This window comes from Bos indicus x Bos taurus, chromosome 11 (genome assembly GCF_003369695.1).
Source record: "Bos indicus x Bos taurus breed Angus x Brahman F1 hybrid chromosome 11, Bos_hybrid_MaternalHap_v2.0, whole genome shotgun sequence".
Taxonomy (NCBI): Eukaryota; Metazoa; Chordata; class Mammalia; order Artiodactyla; family Bovidae; genus Bos; species Bos indicus x Bos taurus.
Window position 1 is genome coordinate 18,761,351 of NC_040086.1, and position 19,773 is coordinate 18,781,123.

Genomic DNA, 19,773 nt, shown 5'->3' on the forward strand with positions numbered 1-19,773 from the left:
CATTAAATTTAAACATTAAAATGAAGGGCCAAATACATGTCCATATTTTAATCAAAAGAATGAGTGGATTTGTATAGATTATTATTTGTTGCCGGTAGGATTTAGGGCTGCTCGGAAAAGTAGACTTTGCAAAATTCTTGTACATGAATCTAGTATGATTAAGGAGAAAAAATGTAGCCCTGGCTTCCAGGTCTTCCTCCATCCTCTAATCGCCGGTAACTGAAATAAAACCTTCTCAGTTTCCCTTGACTTGACTTTGCCTTGATTTGTCCAAAGAGAATTAAATAGTTACCTACCTGAAGGCAGGGGAACTGAACCAGATGCTATCTTAAGGCCCTTCTGGTCCTAAGATCAATGTTTTTATGACCTAGAAGTCCTGGGCAAGAGTCAACTATTACCTTGTGTCTGCAGAGCCAGAGAAGGAAAAAGCAGTAGTGTCTACATGACTGTATGCCAAATGCCATAGACGGAAGGACTTGGAGCAAGAGATCAGGAGTTCTCCTGTAGTTATGTTTATTGTGAGGCGGCGGAGACAGCAAAACACAGTTACTGGGAAGTCAGTGACATCTTTTCAACGCTGGTGATCTTTAAGCCGTGTTAACTGTGGTCTAATCTGGATCCGAGAGAATTTACACCTCTTTTATGTCTGCATTGGTCTGCTGCCTTCCACTCTCTTCTCCATCTTCTCATTTACTTCATTAGTTATTATGACTGTGAGGTGGGTAGGTGACAGATACTGCAAAGGCAGAAGCTTGAGCAAAGACAGGCCAAAACTTGCCCAAATTCACATGCTCGTTTCTGCCTCTGACACTCGGAGAGAGTTGAGTAATTGCTGTTCTTCCTAATACTGCAGGCAGCAGCCAAATTCTCAGCATTCTTTTACCTTTGCTGCTGTTTTCACTTGCCAGGGAGTTTCCTTAAGCAGCAGCTGAATTTAAAGAAGCATAACAGTGATCATGCACAAAAGGAGGGGCCCGGGCTGCACGGGCTCTTGCGCCTCCTGTGGGGAGGGTGAAGTGAATGAGGCTCTGCGGAGGGCCCTGCCACCCCCACGGGGAGGTGCTCCGCATGTGTGCGAGATGCAAATCTTCAGTGAAGATTCTCCCGTCCAGGTCAACCGTGAAGCTTGGAAAGTTGTCTATGGGGTCTAGAAGCTTCACCCTTCCTTCGCACGTTGTCCAGCGACAGGGCATTGAGCTGCTAGGTGGTGTGGACCCCTGGCCCTTAACTTGACGTCATACGTATGGCTCTGAAGAATGCGATGCTCAGCCCAGCCCGTGGTGTACACTGTAGTCAGCCTGCTGTGCCTTGTGAATATTACATTTTTGCCAAGAGCAGCCTTCCAGAATGAGGTGCTAGTTAATTCCAGTTGGACATTTATTCGTTAATAAGTCTGCTGAGCGCTAAATACTCCATTTGAGAGTATTCGACAAGAGAAAACTCAGCAACTATTATGTAGATCTCTTCCATGAAGCAGTGTGAACTTATTTTACTTCTGGTTTTCTATGACTGCTTTATACACCCAAAGATGATTTTTAACTGAGTAGACATTTTATGTTGTTAAATGGAGAACACTTCTAGTGGAGTACTATGGCTTGCTCTGTCTTTCCTCCTTTTCTTTTTTGAAGATAATATTAAAAGTTAAATCCTTTATCCTCTCTCTTTCAGGGTAGATTTCTGGATAGCTAGTAGTGATGGCATCTGAAATAGCCATTGAGGGGTGGGTGGTATTCATTTAGTAACCCGAGCTTTTGCCTGAAGAACTTCTGCTTAACTCTTCTTTGCTGTTTCAATAGGTCTTTATTTGGTTTTCTTCCTGCTAGGTTGATGCATATTAGCTTAAGAACTTTTAAATTGTGGGGGCAGTAAGAAAACTTTGAATGCCTGGGGCCCTACACTTCTCTCTTAGAAGCAGCCAGAGGGTTTAGTGTGTATCTGTTAGCAGGAGAGTCTTCTAGAAGGTCCATTTGGTACCTCTCACACCCACAGCTTTGTGCTATGGTTTGGCCCTCCTCCTCTCCTGATGAATCCATGCCATGACCCAGTGTAGCTGAATCTCATGTGCTCTGAAAGCCATTGGAAAGGCACGTGTTGCAGCATCTTCCTGTTGCCTCCACCTCCTCCCCAGCATGGCTGCATGCAGCTCCCTCTCTGGCTGTACATAACCGACCTCTGAAGAGAAGTTGCTGCCAAGGGTTGCATCCTCAGTGAGGACCCTTCGAATAATGGTGTCCGGGCTAGTAGACTGGCAGAAGAGTCTGTAGAAATGTTTGGGGGAAAAGCAGTGTTTGCCAGTACATAGAACTCATTTGACACTGTGGAATATGATACTGTGGATTAGAAAGTGCTAAAAACATAAAAGAATCTTTATGAAGTTGTGGTAGCCTTGCTGGCTTAAGAAGATGTGTCCAGGATGATAAAATGTATCCGTAGCATCAGCAACTGGCCCCTGGTCCAGTTACAGATGTGACTTTGAGAGACAGGAAGTTGTGATAATTCCTTCTTTGTGACTTTGCATATAGAGTGTGTGCGTGTGCATGTGTGTGTTCAGCGGCTGTGGCACAACACGAAGAATACTTTGCATTGTATTATGGACGTGCTGAGAACAGCTTCCATGCTTGAAGCAAATTAAGTGTACTATCTACTCTGTAGATCAGCAAACTGAAAATGACTTCTTAATAAATAAAGATGGTGCATTGTTTTATGACATTAAAAAAACAATTTAATTAAAGTACTTTGGCTTTTAAACTGCCTGGTTAATTGGGATACCTATCTGGACAAGTGGAGCGCAGGAAAATGACTGACTTCATTTCTTGGTGATGGGGACCAAAGTTTTACTATCCTTAAGGCAGTGTGGGCTGATTTATAGTAGATTATCACTAAACATAACTTCTGGCCTTACATGGAAATTTTACATGTGATAGGAAAAGTAGAAATTTAGGGGGAGAATTGGAACACCTCTGGGGGCGGGGGGGAGGGGGTGGGGGGTCACGGGGAGAGAGGTGCGCAGAAAGGGAGAGATACAAGAAGCCAGAAGTGTGTTTTGTTGGAAAGAGATAAATCATTTCCAAAGACTGTGCTGGGAAAAGGTGTGCCCTTAGCAAGCAAGTTAAGGAAATTGTATCTGATGCTTTGGAAGGAGAAAGGAAAAAGACTCTGCCAATAGAGTTCTGGAAAACTTGAGGGAGATAAAGTATTTACATGCTTTAATAACATAAAACATGTCCAAAAGAAATATATAATTACAGCTGCATTTGGCACTGAAAATAGTCCATGTATTGTATTTTCTAAACTGTGTGTGAATATGTGAGCCTCTGCCTTTGCATCAGAAAAGTAGAAGGTGTCAAGGGTTGCAGAGAGAGAAACAGGAAGAATGACGGCCAGGAAGGAAGGAACTGGGAGCTTTATTTTTTTCTTGTCCTATGCATAAAGATCCCAACAGTACTTTTTAAAATAATCTTAGTGTAATAAGCATTTAACTTCCCTTAGAGCCTTAGTAATTTGCATGTTATTACTAAAAGCCCACAGGTAAAGGAAAAGTAGGCTCCTAAATTCATTCGGTACCTGACTATGATTTATTTCAAGATTATCTTGGACAAACACCCTTTGAGAACTCAGAAAATTAGGAGGTATGTTTGATACATACTTCCTAGTATCTGTTGCCCTCAAAGGTGTGGAGGCAAAGTAGCCACTGGAAAATCAATGTGGTGTTGACTTTCAGATTCCCCAGAGTTATCTTCACATATCCTTCAAAATGTATTCTCATCCTCAGCCTCTCTAATTTTATGCTGCTTCCTTTGTGAAGCCTTCCTGCTCTGCTGGGAAAAAAATAATGCCATCCTCCCTGTCCTCCCCCTGCCCATAGATAGCACTTTCTTCTTCCCTTGTTATAGCATTTTTCACACTGTGTTAGGGTTCACATTTCAGTCTCCCGGCCTCGTTGTGATCCCCTTGAGTGCCAGGATAGTGTGTTATTCTAGAGCTTGGCGCACAGGAAGACCTCAGCGAGCATTTGTTGACTAAATCTCGATGCAAGGTCATCCAAGATATCCTACACAACTTTTCCATCTGAACAGTTTGGTCTGTATTGTGGAAACTAAAATAGATGACACTTACCTGTAAAGAGAATCCTAGGGAGAAGTCTCATATTATTGGCAGAAGACAACTTGAGACCGTCTCATGTCCTCCCCTACCCCTTTTTCCCCAAATCATTCTTTTTCTAAATGTTTATTTTTAATTAAGTAATTAATCTGGCTATGCTGGGTCTTAGTTGCAGTGTGTGGAATCTTTAGTTGAAGCATGCGAACTCTTAGTTGCCACCTACAGTATCTAGTTCTCAGAGCAGGGATCGAACCCGCCCCCTGCCCCACGTTGGGAGTCTTAGCCACAGGACCACCAGAGAAGTCTCCCCCAAATCATTCTTAGAATTAATTTTTTTAGAGTTTGCTGCAATGGGTCAGTTTCAGCTATATTTATCTTGGCAAATATTTAAAGGCAATTTTTATTTGTGGGGACTTTTCTTCTTGCCAGTTTGTCATACAGGTGTCATCTTTCATTCACCAAGCCTTCATCCATTGGTAGGAATTATCCTTGTGGGTGGCTATTTATAAGGTCTTTACCACCCAGGGATCTTGTGCCTGTAGCGGTGGAGATGCTGTGGCCATCAGCTGCTTAGAAACAACTGATAAACAAGTACGAATTAGTTCCAGGTGACCATATGAATAATCGGTGATGATGAAACAAACTTTTGGATTCTCAGCGAATCCAAGATTGGGTCTAAGACGACAATGTCGACACATGAGGGAGTTTAACAAACTGCACTGAATAGTCTGAGTGCTGTGCCAGTGAATGACACAGCCTGTTTACTGCCCCCAGGTGATCTGCACGTGTCCTCAGGAATTTAACTGTACAGCTTCTTTGAGGAAGGAACAGGAGGGTTGGAAGTGTATGACTGTGAATAATAAAAATGCCACACAATGGTTTTCACAGGAAGTCCATAGGAATGCAATATAAGGAATTTAAAAAGCAAAATCCCATTTGGATTCACTCCAAGCCCTATGACTTCAGAGATGGAGGAATTCTTGATGACTCATGGCTAGAGTCCCAACTTGTTATTGAGCAGTGTGGAGTTGTTTTTTCCTTCACAGTTAGCCATGACCCCATTGCTTGTTTGTTTGTTTGTTTATTTTTCTGAAGGTCTGAAAGTGGTTTGCAAATTCAGACAGTGCAACTTGAGACACTTAAGGACACAACAGTAAGTTATGACCTTTGGGTCACATATTTGGCGCTAAGCTTTTCAACTGGGAAAGGAAAGCGATTTGGTCAAGATCAGGTATACAGGTTCCTAAACAACATAGAACCATCCTGGATATAGCTCAGGCACCCAGACTCTTTTATCACTCTGGTGAATGTGCCCAGCGAGCTCCATTGTCTTAGGCTAAGTTTAAGGGCAAGTTTAATTTTGATGTCACCGCTGTAGCGTGTCCCTTCAACTTTCCTGCCTTAAAGAGCCTCGTCTCGCAACCTGAGGGTGATTGTTCATAGTGTGGGTGTCATGAATTGGTGGCTTTCCAGTAACTCACTTTAGAGCCTTTTATTCTTCACCACTGGTTGTTAGACAATGGTGGGAGGAGGGCAAGCTGGAACTGATTGCTAAGTGAAGTTATTAATATAATGCTTAGCTGGCAATGAAAGGTGAAGGTTCTAAGTGAGATAATTTTTGAGAATCCATTTGATGTTCCTCTAACTCTTTAAAAATACTCTTTTTAACTTTCATGTGGTTTCGTTACTGTTGAAAGTTTAAAAGTCAGCTCTCAGACCCTGGGGGCAAGTGTGTTCTCCTCAAGTGTTGTCTTGTCTACCTCCTTATCAGCAGGGGGAGTATCTGACTTAAATGGTGGAGGCTGCTCAACTCAGACACGTGTGCCCCTCAAACCTGAGCTTCCTCAGTTTATTTAAGGTGGTGGGTGAAGGTCCAGAGCTGTTCTTGCTACCGGAACAGCACATTTTATCCTGAGACTTTAATAAAATAAATGAATGGAGGCAGAGGACTGGGAAACACACTTGAAGGAGGGAAGTGCCCCTTAGGTCAGAAGCCAAGGTAAACAGTCCTTGTAACTGAAAAGTAGACTTCCTGGAAGCCAAGGACCAGCCGGAGAGGGTGTGAAGTGTGACCCGCAAGTACCGTTTCCCGCTGTATAGATAGCCGTGTTGCTCTGAGTCCGGAAAGCTACCTCACAGAGCTATGAGAAATCGGTTTCTTGAACCAGACTCTTACTGGCTGTCCTGCCTACAGCCACCCCAGTGAAAGCACTGGGGGGAAATTTCATGCTCATGCCAGAGAAAGCAAGCACATGGGGCTCTCTGAGGAGTAAAGACTGACTCATCAGTGCCCTAGGGAAGCCTTGCAGGGGAACCAGTGGACTGGCAGCGGGCAGTGGGCAGGCTGCACATGTGCCTGTGTTTAGAGTGAATGGAAGCACAGACCCTGTCTTTTCCAGTAGAAAACTCTCATTGCAGTGCACAGCTGTGCACACGTTGCAAATGACATGTGCACACACATCCATATACGCAACGCGCAACCGTGGAAAAGTTCCTCCTGGCGTCAGTGCTCTTGTCTCCGTTCAGAGACGGAGAGTCCGTCTCTTATGTCCATTTCTCTGTGATGATAGCATTTTCTTCTAATTGGAGTGTTGCTGCTGCTGCTAAGTCGCTTCAGTCGTGTCCGACTCCCAGCGACCCCGTGGACTGCAGCCTACCAGGCTCCTCCGGCCATGGGATTTTCCAGGCAAGAGTACTGGAGTGGGGTGCCATGAGTGTTAGGTTCTGTTAATTCCAACAACAACAAAAAATTCTGTGTGTGCCATTATTAATCTGTATAGGTAAGTACATGTAGATTGACTCCTAAGCAACTTACATAAAGCTGTGGGCATCTCGCTCCTGCACCTTGTCTGCTGCAGTTAAGAAGGTCCTCATCAGATCTGTGGTGGCTAATGTCCTACCCTGGCCATGTGTCAAAAAGGGTAGACCATCAAAAGGACTGATAGAGAAATTCCCTAGAAATTTTCATACTCAGAGATTCTTGGAGCTTAGTTACATGTGGGGAAAGGCCTTGCCTTGTAAAAAGAGACCCAAATCCCTTTAATGATCAAAAGTGTTACCTAAATTTCCTCTCTGTAGTTGTATTTCTTGAATATCTTATTTCCCATAACAAAGTATTCGTCCTGAGGCCAAATACTAGGGGTTCTGCCTTCTTTTTAAGAAAACTATTATAATAGTAACATAACTTTACTAGACAGTTTGGAAAACAAGAGAAACAGTGACCCAAAATGCTCATATTCCAAGGGCAATCAGTTGTGTGTTTTTATATATACATCTTGTATAGGCTTTCTCTACATGCATATGTTTTTGTATCCTACACCATACATCTTGCTTCTTTCCACTTAAAACTGTCTGGTATCTCTCTCTCTCCCTCCCTCTCTGTCTTTCTCACTCTCTCTCTCTCTCTCTCTCTATATATATATATATATATTTAAATCACATCTCATATCTTCTTTCCACTTAAAGTTACACCAAATGCATCTTCCTATGTTGCTCCATAGTCTCTATTGTGATGTCAGCAGATTAATCTAGGTGTACTGACTGCAACTTTCCACTTCACTTCCTCTCCCCAGGACAGTGTAAAAGGCAAGAAGTGAAAAAAAATCGTCATTCAAGGTGAATTTACGGGAAAATTCTGTGTAGTCTTAATTTGTTTCCATGAGTGCCTGGGCTGTCCAAGCAGATGCCCATGATTGTCTCCTGTCCCCTTACTAAGGATCTGACCACTTGTGTCTGGGACTTGTGGTGTGAGTTCTGTGGCCCTTCATTGTTCTGTCTTAGATCTTTGCTGCTGCCAGAACTGTACTGACGCTGAGGGCACCGAAGCTCTGTAATGACTTGTAGGGTTTGTGCAAATAACCAGCCCACTGGGTAGAGACATTTTAATTCTGTTGCTTTTTGGTAGTGCATTATTGGATTACAAATGTTTACTTAGTATGAAAAATGGATATAATTAACTATGCCTTAAATAGGGACTAGCCTTTGTGCTTTGCATGCATGTGACATATGCTCTTGTTACTGATGTTACCTGTGATTCTAAGGATTTGAAATAGTTGCCCTCTTCTACCAGAGGACTAGGAGTTATCCAGCAAGGCACACACCTAACACTTCGAAAAACCTGGATCATTTTTGCAATTAAGTTTGTTGAAATTCTATCAGGGAAACACTTTTTTTCCTTGTATTATTATTGATGATACAATATTAAAAATGGTTTTTACAATTCAGATGCCAGTTTTACATTCAAAAGATACAGATATTGTTTCAGATTCATTTCTGTAATTTTTTAAATTAAAATACAGGTTCTCAGTTGTGCAAACTGTGCAGAATCAAATCACCAGGCCTCAGAGAGATTTTTTATAAATTACAACCAAAAGGAAGACCTAAATTGTATTACCTCTTTAATATTACAATTTCTGAATCATGAATCTTTGAAGATTTGTGAATCATGCATGATATATACCAGTCAACATATTTCAGTCCAGAAAGCGCTGGGCATTTACCTTACCTGACTTCTTGTTGGTTGGAGAGAGTACCTGTTCAGTCTTCTTTAAGCCATAGCATACAGCAAAGCAGTGCATATGCACAAGTAGAATTTAATAAATACTTTTTGTATTGGCATATTGATTTAAAATAAGAGTACACTTTGTACTGAAAAGGTAATTTTAAGGTGAAGTCACATCAAATGTAATAGTTTAACCTTGGATATTTGTGGAATTTTAGTTCTTTCATGAGACAGTAACATTAAAGTCAACAAGTCTATTGTTAAGGTTTTTTCCAAATTAAAGCATAAAGTTTAACAGATACTTACATTCAACAATAATAAGCAAATAATTTGACACCTGCTACCAACCACCAAAATATGTGTATTGAAATTGTGTCTCCAGGATGAATATAAAGAGGTGTGGGAAGGCGACCACTCTTTGGAAAAAAGTGTGACACGGGGGAGAGTGCCTGTAGCTCCTGTTGTAATCAATTTATACAACTTTATTTGAAAGTGGGAGTCAATAGATTGCTTCCAGTGCAGAACAGTTAATCATTAATCAGTTGATCTTTATTATGAACCCAAACTGCTTGTATTTTCTTTTCAGAACCTTCCTAATAATGTGATGACGAGTGTTTAAATCAATGGAGAATGCAATGGACATGTGTGTTCCTTGTCCCATGGTAGAGAGTAAGGTTCTGTGTTCAGAGGAATGTTCCAGCAGCGGCTGAGTGCTAGCACAGTGTCGCTGGGCTGTGTTTCCTTGCTCACAGAGCCCTGGAGCTTGGCCAGCTTGGGTGAGGGGCAGGAGGAAAGGTTTGGGTTTGAGAGCCCTGAGTTTATTTCTGGCTGTTGAGATGTGAGACTGTGGAAACAGTCATAAATAGAGTTTGAGGGAGGTTGTAGACTTGGAGGTTCTCGCCAGGGTAAGTGCTGGATGGATTTGTTTGTAGATGGGTCTGCTTTTAGCTGCTTCATGCTTTACCTCTCAGAGCTGGTGCTTCAAGGGGTGAATGAAGCTCAGTGTCTGGGTCCCATCGGTATGGGTGTCTCAGAAGTCTTCCCGCAGTGGACCCATCGTGGCCACTCTGTTCCTTTCTTTCTGCAGTTGTAGTGAAATAACTTCCCAACCTGTCGGGAGACTTTTTTATTTTTTTAAATAATGAACTCCAAGCGTCTGCATATATAGCATTTGGGGCAGGAGTGGGGCAGGGTGTGTATGTGAGGCTTTCTGGCCCTGTGTGTATCTGGGTATATATTACCGTGTACAGGGGCACTCAGTGAGGGCAGCAGCTCTGAGCCCCTGAGCTCCCCCAGATCTCTGGTGTCTTTGTGATCACTGCCTCCCCGTGTGCAGGTTCTGAGTCCTTTTCCACTGCTTCCCACCCATGTGGGTTCAGGAAGCCTCATGTCCAGTGCCTGCCCTGGATCAGCCCCATCTTGCACACAGGTGCTCTCTGCTGTCACGAGCTCGGGGACACTGCCCAGCACGCCCGACCACAGCCCTCCTCATCTTGGGGCAACTCGCCTGCCTTCAGTGGTGGCACTGGCCTGGCTCCCAGTGCTGGCCCTGTCTCCTCGGCTCTGTTGCTTGCTCGCCAGACCGTGAATCACCCTGGACTTGGGGCATTTTACCCGCCTGAAGGGCTCAGAGGCATTGCCAGGTCGCTTTAGGGTTGTGGTCTTCAACACTGCCCAGAGGAAATGACTTCTCAGGAGAAATGTAGATGATAAGTTCCTTAAGGAGAAACCATGTTTTATAAATGAGAGGCAGTATTGTATACTAGAGGGCGTCCTGGCTCTGAAGTCAGTTCATTGTCCCGCCCAGCGACTTGCCTGGTGCATTATCCTGGCCAAGCTACTTGACCTCTGTGTGCAGTTTCCATCTGTAAAATAAGATTGTTATGAGGAATCCATAGGGTTGTTAGGAGGAATGACTTAAGTTGACTCATTTGTGTAAAGCACTTGAAGAGTGGCTTATATGTAGTAAGTGCATGCTAAATGTTGTCATTTTTTCTGAACACCGTGGTTTATACATAATAGGTGCTCATTAAAGATTTTGTTGAATAGTGGTAACATGCAGAAGATGGAAAAATTATTTCCTCATCTCTTGCCTTGAAAGTAGTAATATTTGGTTGCAACAAAACATTGTAGGCATGGAGACATTTATCCTGTGGTTGGGGATAGGGTAGCAGAATGTTCCAGATTCATTATCAGTAACCGTGTGCCTATGATTTGTTCATCAGACCTAACATACTCAGTATGGCAGAAGTTTGATTCCTGTTCACAGGCTCCCAAGGTAATTTTGAAAAGTCAAAACAGCTTAATCAGGGGATTTGTTTCCAGTGAGCATTGTTGTTGGAAGGTTTCAGACTCCAGCATATTTGATAGCTGTATTGAAACAAGGCTCTGTTCGCTCTTTATGGGTTCACTCTACATTCTAACGTATGTTTGCTTTTGAGGTGGAGATGGGTAGCAAGGTGCCCTTTCATTGAATAGGCTCTTGCTTCTTTGTAGCCCACCTAGCGCCTAGCGTGGGGCCTTGAAAGTGGCAGTTGCTCAGTAAATAATGTTTTCAGTTAATAAGTAAATCATGGGACATTCTTCTCTCCCTTACATCACACCAGTGCCTGGAAGGTTCCTTTTAGGAGGTTTTGTGTATGATTTTACCCTTAGGCAGTTGCTGCCTGATATGAGTGTTTCTGTCTTGCTGTTGGGGTATTGAGTTGAGGGCTTTTCTCAAAGTTACTGCTCATCTACCAGGAGAGGAATAAATGGTCTCCAAATAAAATCTTGATGAAATAGTGGGAAGAAGGGCACCATCGCTCATCTTTGATGAGGCATCTGGGCCGTACTCAGGATGAAGATCACAGCTCTAATAGAAAGAGGTAAGTCATTGTTTTTTAAGTTAAGAAAGTTGGTTTTAAAAGTTTATTTTGATAATATTTGCTGTGGTGAGAACTAAAGAGTATATATCCTTGTGTTCTCTTAGTAGGGACAGCGATCACAAGGACAAGAGCTTTTGACCAGGACCTAGAGATTACAGTTTGGAAAAGATGATTTCAAAATACCAATCATACCCATAAAGGTGACAAGAACATAATCCTGAAGTCCGTTGTCAGTGGTTTATGAGTGCTTATTTCGTTCTAAAACTATTTATGGATTCAGAAAATGATTTATGCAACAGGATTGCAACAGCCCTTTTTCTTTATGAAGAAATTGGAAAAGCTTTAAACAAACATACACACATACTCATTCAGACCAAAAAGCTTGCCCTGCCTTTTAAAAATGCCATTTCTGTTGCTTGTCGTCATTTTTTAATCACGGTTCCCTGCCCCCCACCTTTTTTTTTTTTTTTAATGTTTCATTGTATTCCAAAAACAATTTTTTTAACTGTTGAATTCTCCCCTGGTACCCAACTTCAAAAAAATAAATTTATTCCAATGTAGATATGTGTAGTATGGTTCTTGTATGGCAGGATTATTTCACAGGTGAATCATCTGGATTCACCGTTTTATAAAAAGAACAGGAGTGTGTGATCACCATCCCTCTGCCTCTCTCACCCATATTGAAGCGGCCTGTTTAAAACCTGGTCTTCGTGAAAGGATGCGCTTCCCAGGACTCACTGTGTGGGCCCCTGACTGCTTCTGCTGCAGCTCCCCGCTGTGTTCCTGTGTGGCCATCAGCCTGGCAGCACAGGGGGAGCCGTGACGTGCAGCGTGTACTGAGCAGAACTCTGAACTATTTTCCTGTGAAAGGTAGTACCTTCGTGGGGGGGAAAGTCCAGGTTCTAGTTAGTTCCAGATGATTGACCACACAGAATGCGTACTCTCTCACTAGTGTTTGGGTCTTAGTAAATAAAGGGAGTGTTCTGTGTGGAATCCTGGCTTGACCAGAAGAAACTGATCAGGGAATCTGTTTTCTCTCTTTCTTTTTTTTAACTAAAAGCAGTTGCTTAGAGTGAGATGTCTTTACATCAGGAAACCTTTTCACAGGTTTGTTTTTATCATCTTATCCACAGAGTTAGTCTTTGCTGTCAGACTTTACTCATAGGGCTTTATTAAAAACTGCTTGGTTTAAAAAAAAAAAAAAAAACAGGGAAAGGTAGACAGTTGGTTGAAGTAGTTGGTAGATTTTGACCACGTAGGAGTGCGTTTTCCACAGAGCATATTACAGAGGCAGAACCCGGCTAACAAAAGCTGTTTATGACTTTGTCTATCACATGAATGGCAGCCCTCAGTGGGTTCTTCGTCACTCATTTCTCCTCCCCACTCTCCTCAGCACCATATCTTATTTACCTTCCCTCTCAAATTCTGTTCCCATCTGTCAGGTAGCTGATGAGCAGGCTGGCTCCTGTCTTGAGGAGGCTGAATGCCAGCCCTACACCCCCATCCTCCAGGAGAGGAAGTCACCCTGACCATCCTTGGGAGGGGTTAGCGATCGCATTGGGCTCCCAGCGTCTCGTTCCTCCCCAGCTCGTTGTGCAGTGGAGCTTCTGTGTTTGAGGTTCTCAGCAGCACTGGGTGCCAGGCCTCCCAGTGCCCCCGACGCCCACCCTCCAGACCTGGTGCGGGTGGTGTCGAGTCCCACCACTCTGCGGCCTAGGATGCAGAGGGTGCCCTCGATGGATGCACATCCAGGAGCCTGGTTTCTCCTGGGGCTCTGCAGAAGTTGGGAAGCCTTTGAGAAGGCAGGGCTTGAGTTGAAACCCAAGGGGCCCAGAGATCACAAGAAAGACACCGAGGGACTTCGGGAGACGCGGAGTTGGAGGCAGAGGAATCCAGTATTGCCAGAGGAGAGTTTTACTTAGGGAGGTTAAAGAGGTTTGGTTGCCCTCTGAATGAGGATGGCATTCTATTTGTAGCTGAAAGTACATCAGACCTTGAAATGTCTGAGGCCAGAGAACCTTTGCTGTAGCAGGGGTCAGAATCACAGGCTTGGAAGGGCCCTTGGAAAAGGGCTCTAGGCCAGCCCCCTCATTTTACAGATTAAGGAACTGAGGCCCAGCTTTTTATGTTCTCTGATTGCATTTTACAGTTTCTGCTACTCCTGCCTCTTCCAAGCCCAGCGAGGTTGAGGGTTTCTTTCTTGCCCACTCTGGAAGGAGCTATGGGACTCCTGTTGCCCTTCCCACCCCTTGACCTTGGTCTCAGGGTAATGGGCACAGTGGCGAGTCAGCCTCTGCTGAACAGTTCTCTCCCTGCCTGCCGCCCTGCCCCACCCCTACCCCCCATGCAGGAATCCCAGCCCTCCCTGTGGGGGTGTGAAGCCACTGGAATGTGGCACTCTGACCCCTGGCAGTGAGTGTCCTGGATGGACCTGGCCTGGGAAACAGGAAAGACTCAGGGGAGGGGTAGACTGCCCCTTGGCCTTGGGGTGGGACGGAGGGAAAGGAAGTGCTGGCCAACGTTGCCTCCCCGCGTGGACCCAGCCGGCTCCCCAGCATGGGCGAGCAGGTGGCGGGGGCACCACGTGGCAAACTGAGCCGGCAGGCTTCCTCATTGCTGGGTCAGGGCTGTGCTGCCAGAGCACGTGGGGCCAGGGGGAAGGGGTAGAGGGGGGGGAAAGGGAGGAGCAGACCAGAATGAGGGGAGACTCATAGGAGCTGGTGGACGTGAGGGTGGCAGATGGCAGGAAGGGATGTCCAGTCCCTGTTCAGACGAGACACAGTCTCACTTTAGAAACCAAATATGTCAGAAGGTGGGAAAGACCCCTCTGAAGAAGCCACTGCCTCATTTGGAGACCCTGGAGCTTTTTCACATGCTCTCCCTTTGCATGACAGAGTTGGTCAACTGGCGGGGCAAGGGGGTGGGGGTGGGGTGCTGTCCATCCAGGTGTGAGACTGATTGGCACTTAGTTATCCCTTTCTGTTTTCTGTCAGGGATGGATGCGCGCCGCCCTGCCCCCCCTCACCCCCTGCCCAGCCCACTCCTTTGCACACACTCTGGTCAGTTACCACCCTCGAAGAGATTTTCAGAAACCATGAGGTCAAGCCTCAGTGATGATGTCCACTTGACTGGACATCAGCTCCTTGACTGGCTCTGGGGTAAGGGCACCTCATATCCTCCACTTCCTCCCTATTAAAGCACTTTGTGGGATGCACAGCAAGGACTTGGAGATGCCCCATGTGGGCCCTTGTGAAACCAGGAGCATTGCACTGTTGCCAGACTGCTTATGAGGTCTGCCAGGATGGCAAGCCAGTTTTCGTGGGCGAGTGTTTGCAGTTAAATTCCATGCTCGTGGGAAAGGAATAGAATCGAGAGGTGGCCGAGTGTCTCCGCAACACCCGTTTAAGAAGAAAACCCTCCTGACTGCCGACATACCTGAAGGGGTTGGGTTTCCTCTGCAGCTGGAATCTCTCCAGGCTGAGTCAGTTCATTCTTCCCATGCCCAGGGTTGTCTTGAATGATAATTAGTGTTCTGTGGTCCCACACATCCTGCTGAAGTGAGGGCACTCGTGTCTCCACAGAGTCCTGGGAGTAGTGGCCCTGAGGTTAAGTGGAGATGTCTTGGTTTTCAGTCCTCACTGGTATGTGGCTCCTTTCCTCCACCTAACTGATACCAGAAGCCACCAGGTGAGGCCCGTGGGGATGCTGCAGGCAGTGCAGCAGGTGGGCAGGCCAGTGCCTCACTACTCAAGGTGTGCATCTTAGGACTTCTCTGAGAACCTAGCAGTCCTCTAAACTTGAAAGTTTAAAACAACAGAATTATTAAAGAACATGTTAAGTGCTTGTATGTAAGTCAAAGCTATGTATCTCTGTATATTCTAATCCTTTGAAAATTTGTGATCCTTATTAAATAGGTTATGAATGTGAGCAGAGCATCCTTTGGGAATGGTCGACATTTAAAGTTTTCCTTTATATCCTAATAACCATTGGTTCTTGAAAGGTATCTTGAACCTAATAAAATAGACAATAATTTTTAACCTTTCAGGTAGGAGTTAACTTAGATATATTTCCATATATTCCAAGAAATTATGAGTTTTATCATTTGAACTTTTTTTTGATGCTTCTTTTACTCTATAAAGACTAACTTTGAATAGAATAACATTACAGAATCGAGATCTTGCAAAACCCACCTACTTAATTGCATGTGGGAATACATGGTGTTGTAGCATGTGAAAAAAGGACTGGGTGATTTATGTGGGTTTTATGTTTCGTTTTGGTAGCAAATTAGTTATTCTCTAAATGTGTATGTTTATGCATGCATGTGTTTAAATTTGAAATGCAGAAAGAAATTTATCAACTCTTTTTTGACTTTGAAAGAAAGTTTCTTGGCAATATTTTAAAATACCAAAATGATACTTGCTTCCTCAGCCTCTGGTAGTCATGAATTATTATAAAGCTTATTCTTTTGCACTTAAAATATTCCAGAAAGGTATGAAATATAAATGCATAAGGATTGAAGAACATAAGTAAACCTGAATCTTACATACCCACAGAATATCTTTAAAGCTGCTACTTCCTGCCCCGCCCCGCGCCCCCCACAGACAGGATATTGTTAACAGAGTAGTCCACTAGTCCAATTTCCCATTCATTGTCACCATTTATCAAGTAAGGATTGGGATCCTACGCAACACAGCATGAAGTGGCTCTAGAAATAAGATAGACACAGTCCCCCACTCCTCCAGCAGCTCGGAATCCGGCTGCAAACGCACAGCCGCCTTGTCTTTGGATAAGTGAAGTAGGTGGGAGAAAATCAAGTTAACTTCAAGGAGAAGACATTTAAGCCACACACAGGAAAATGGTCGCAGATTTCCAGTTAGTGTAAGAAAGCCCATGCCTCGCAGAGGGAGTGGAAACAGCAGAATACTCAGAATTGATTTAGTAAGTATTTATGGAGGACCTACTGTGCTAAGCCCTATTCTAGGTATGGACGACAGAACTATGACCAAGAGAGACAAAAATTTCTTTCAATCTGGAGCTTTCTGGTAGAGAGAGACAAAATGAACAATATTATAAATAATACTTAAGACATGGACTGTGCCAGAGGGATATGCAGTCTGTGCAGGAAAATGAAGCTGAGAAGGGGAACAGCCATGCGGAGGTTTGCAGTATGAATGGAGTGGTCGTGGAACTTCTTGGCAAGTAGTTGAGTTTGATTGGAATCCTGAAGGGGTGGGGGAGTGAGTGGGCACAGAAGGGGCAAGGGACGTTCTGGGTGGAGGGGACACAGGTTCCCAGGCCCTGAGGCTTCAGTGCTGGAGGTAAGAGGTACTGGCCACTCAGTAGAGGGTAGGTTTATGGGAGGTTAGTTGGACCCAGGCACAGGCCCCATTTATCAGTGTGAGGGGTTAGGCTTGACTCTGGAATCAAGTGGGAGCCATTGAAGATGGTGGGGTAGTGTTGATGTCGTCACCGATAAACCCAGGGTCTCAGAACTTGGCATCCATGAGGTTTGGAGGTTCGAATACTACACAGAGGAAACTCCAGTGTTGAGGGAAATGTGCAAATGTATTTTTCAAACATGTTCTTAAAATTGCTTAGTTTTTTTTTTGGTCTTGTTATATTTGCACTTACGGTCTGTTTCACGTGAATCTTAGGGATAAAATCATTGCTGTATAAAACACAGACCTCCCAAGTGATTAATGTTCATTTCTTGACATACCCTAAGCATGAGTCCTAACCCACCCTTCCCCAACCCCCCACATATACTGCACAGCCTGTGGGATCTTAGTTCCCCTGCCAACTCATGCTCTCTGCATTGTAAGTGCAGAGTCTTCACTACTGGATGACCAGGGAAGTCCAAGAGTCCTGTTTTTCATTGCCCCCTTATCTACATTTGCTTCTAGGAAAAGAGTTCCAGGGTAAATTTCAAAGACTTGATGACTTGAAGAATCAGTGTATCAGAGAGGCCCTGTGTGGTGTGAGATTTCTTAATCGACCCCAGTTGTCACTCTGATTCTCATTTCTTTTTTTTGACCACACCTTACATCTTACGGGATCTTAGTTCCCCAATCAGGGGTTGAACCCAGGTGCCCGCAGTGAAAGTGCCAAGCCCTAACCGCTGGACCACTAGGGACTTCTCTGATTCTCAATGCTAATTTCTAATACTTCTTCCCGTATAAACATACAGTAGCAATGTGGATTTTAATTTTTTTTTTTAGAGAAAAGAGATCTGGACATATACACCAAACGTTCACTTAAAATGAAACCAGGCACGTTAAAAAAAAAAGAAAAGAAAAAAGTGTTCATTGAATATTGCTGGTGAATTGTGTTTTGTTGCCAGGACCAGGTAGCTGCAGATCCATGGAGTGTGTAGGGATAAATAAGATCACACATAGAAACTTGCTCACAGAAAAGTTTAAAGGTTTGGGTGCATGATATTCAGGGATGATATTTCTTTGTAGAATAGTATTGGGAGTTAGTGGTAAGGATCAGTTAGAAATACAATTGTTGGAATCAAAGGTGATCACTCTTTCACTTATCATCTTCTACTTGGTTTACTTTGAAGAAACACTAAGTTGAGGTTCACAGCAGTGCCCAAGTTGATTTATAAAGACATTTCTTTCAGAACAGTTGCTAACTGGTTTCACTAATTCATTATCCTGAAAGGATTCCTTAATGCTACTTACAGATCATTACACCTCTTAGAAATCATTACTTTCGCCTCAGGAGTATGGCTTTATGTGGAGGCATTATTACTTTCACAAGGAGACCCTTGTTTCCTGGATGTTAGAATAGTTGAGATCACGCTCATACTGTCGGGTTTCCAGATGTTTCCAAAAGCACCAGCAATGCCATCGTCTTGGCTGAGAACATGTCGGAGGCTCTGCTGGCCCCTCGGGTAATGACCATCGGCCATGGACCATCATGTTCACTTGAGATGGGCTGCTCCAGTGTGAGATGAAAGAATAACAGTGTTCCTCCCTTTCTATGGGGCTTCCCTTGTGGCTCAGCTGGTAAAGAATCTGCCTGCAATGCGGGAGGCCTGGGTTCAGTCCCTGGGATGGGACCATCCCCTGGAGAAGGGAAAGGCTACCCACTCCAGTATCCTGGCCTGGAGAATTCCATGGACTGTATAGTCCAGGGGGTCGCAAAGGTTGGACATGACTGAGGACTTTGACTTCCCTTTCTTTTCCATGGTGCTCGGGTTCTCTGGACTCTTGGCCTTGACATTTTGTCCAGCTCTTGACCACCTCACTTCCCTGTTCTTCAGCTCCTCCCGTTGCCTGCTTGTGTGGAAGTCGATGGAAAGCACCTAGTAAGTCCTGGCTTAGGAAATGTTAGCTGTTATCAGAAGATTGACTGAAGGGGCGGGACATGTTGTGAAATGTGTTTCATTATCTGTGTTAATTGTTCAGCTAGTATAATGAAACATTAATAGCCCTCAGAGTGCTTATTTTCAGAATAGCATGCTCATTTTGTTGTTCTTGTTTGAATGCTGGTCACATTTCTTCTTTTCCCTGTTGTGCTTTATACTTTGGGGTGAGTATAGTCAAGTAAAAATGGCATTCTCATATCTAGTCTTCTGTTTGATTCTTGATCATTTGACTAACAGATTTTAGGTTGGAGCATACATTAATATTTATAAAGTAGTACTGTGTATTATTCATACCCACAAGTACCTTTCTAACAAGAAGCATTAACTTGTGTCACATTATCTAATTATGGTCATGATAGACAAAAGTGGTAGGAAGGGAGATAACAAGAGTTTATTATTATTTATTATTTATTTATCCAGTGTTGGTTGAGGAATATTACATTCGTTCACCCCTTCAACATGACATAAATATTATTGATATTTGGAAGTATTGGGTAATAAAATGTTGAGGCTGAAAGAAAACTTGAGTCAGTATTAATGTTTCACAGGAAATGTTTTCAGTATTAATGTTTCAGCAGAAAAACTGGGATCAAAAGGTGTTTCTCAACTATTTCTGAATAATTGTCTGTCTTTCCTACCACCAAACTTACTTTCCAAAAACGTTTGGCACTTAAAGATTTGGATTGCTTTGTTGAAATTCAGGTCCTCCTGTTCCTGTTTATTCCTTCTGCAAATATTTATTTTGCTGAGCTACTATTTGCAAGGCCTGTGATAGCCCAATGACAAAAAAGAACCTACTTTTCTGGTGGAGATGAGATGAGCAATTTCATTATACTGCCATAAATGAAATAATTCTAATGGATATGTAGTAGAACTCCTACAGAGGAGATAATTCTTGATTTAGTCCCTATAGAGCAGATGAAACCTGG

The 19,773-nt window shown here is 43.7% G+C and overlaps 1 protein-coding gene and 1 long non-coding RNA gene across 5 annotated transcripts in view; both read left to right on the forward strand.

Annotated features, from left to right (window-relative positions):
* The window catches only part of CRIM1 (cysteine rich transmembrane BMP regulator 1), a 209,335-nt gene that overhangs the window by 11,178 nt on the left and 178,384 nt on the right, over positions 1 to 19,773 (forward strand). The gene's annotated exons all lie outside the window — the stretch shown is intronic.
* LOC113901092 lies at positions 6,792 to 11,691 on the forward strand. Of its 2 annotated transcripts, XR_003513302.1 has the most exons (3): positions 6,792 to 9,507; positions 11,345 to 11,469; positions 11,574 to 11,691. It is a non-coding gene; the product is annotated as an uncharacterized LOC113901092 (long non-coding RNA). The 2 variants fall into 2 exon arrangements; XR_003513301.1 differs by having other exon boundaries at positions 6,792 to 11,469.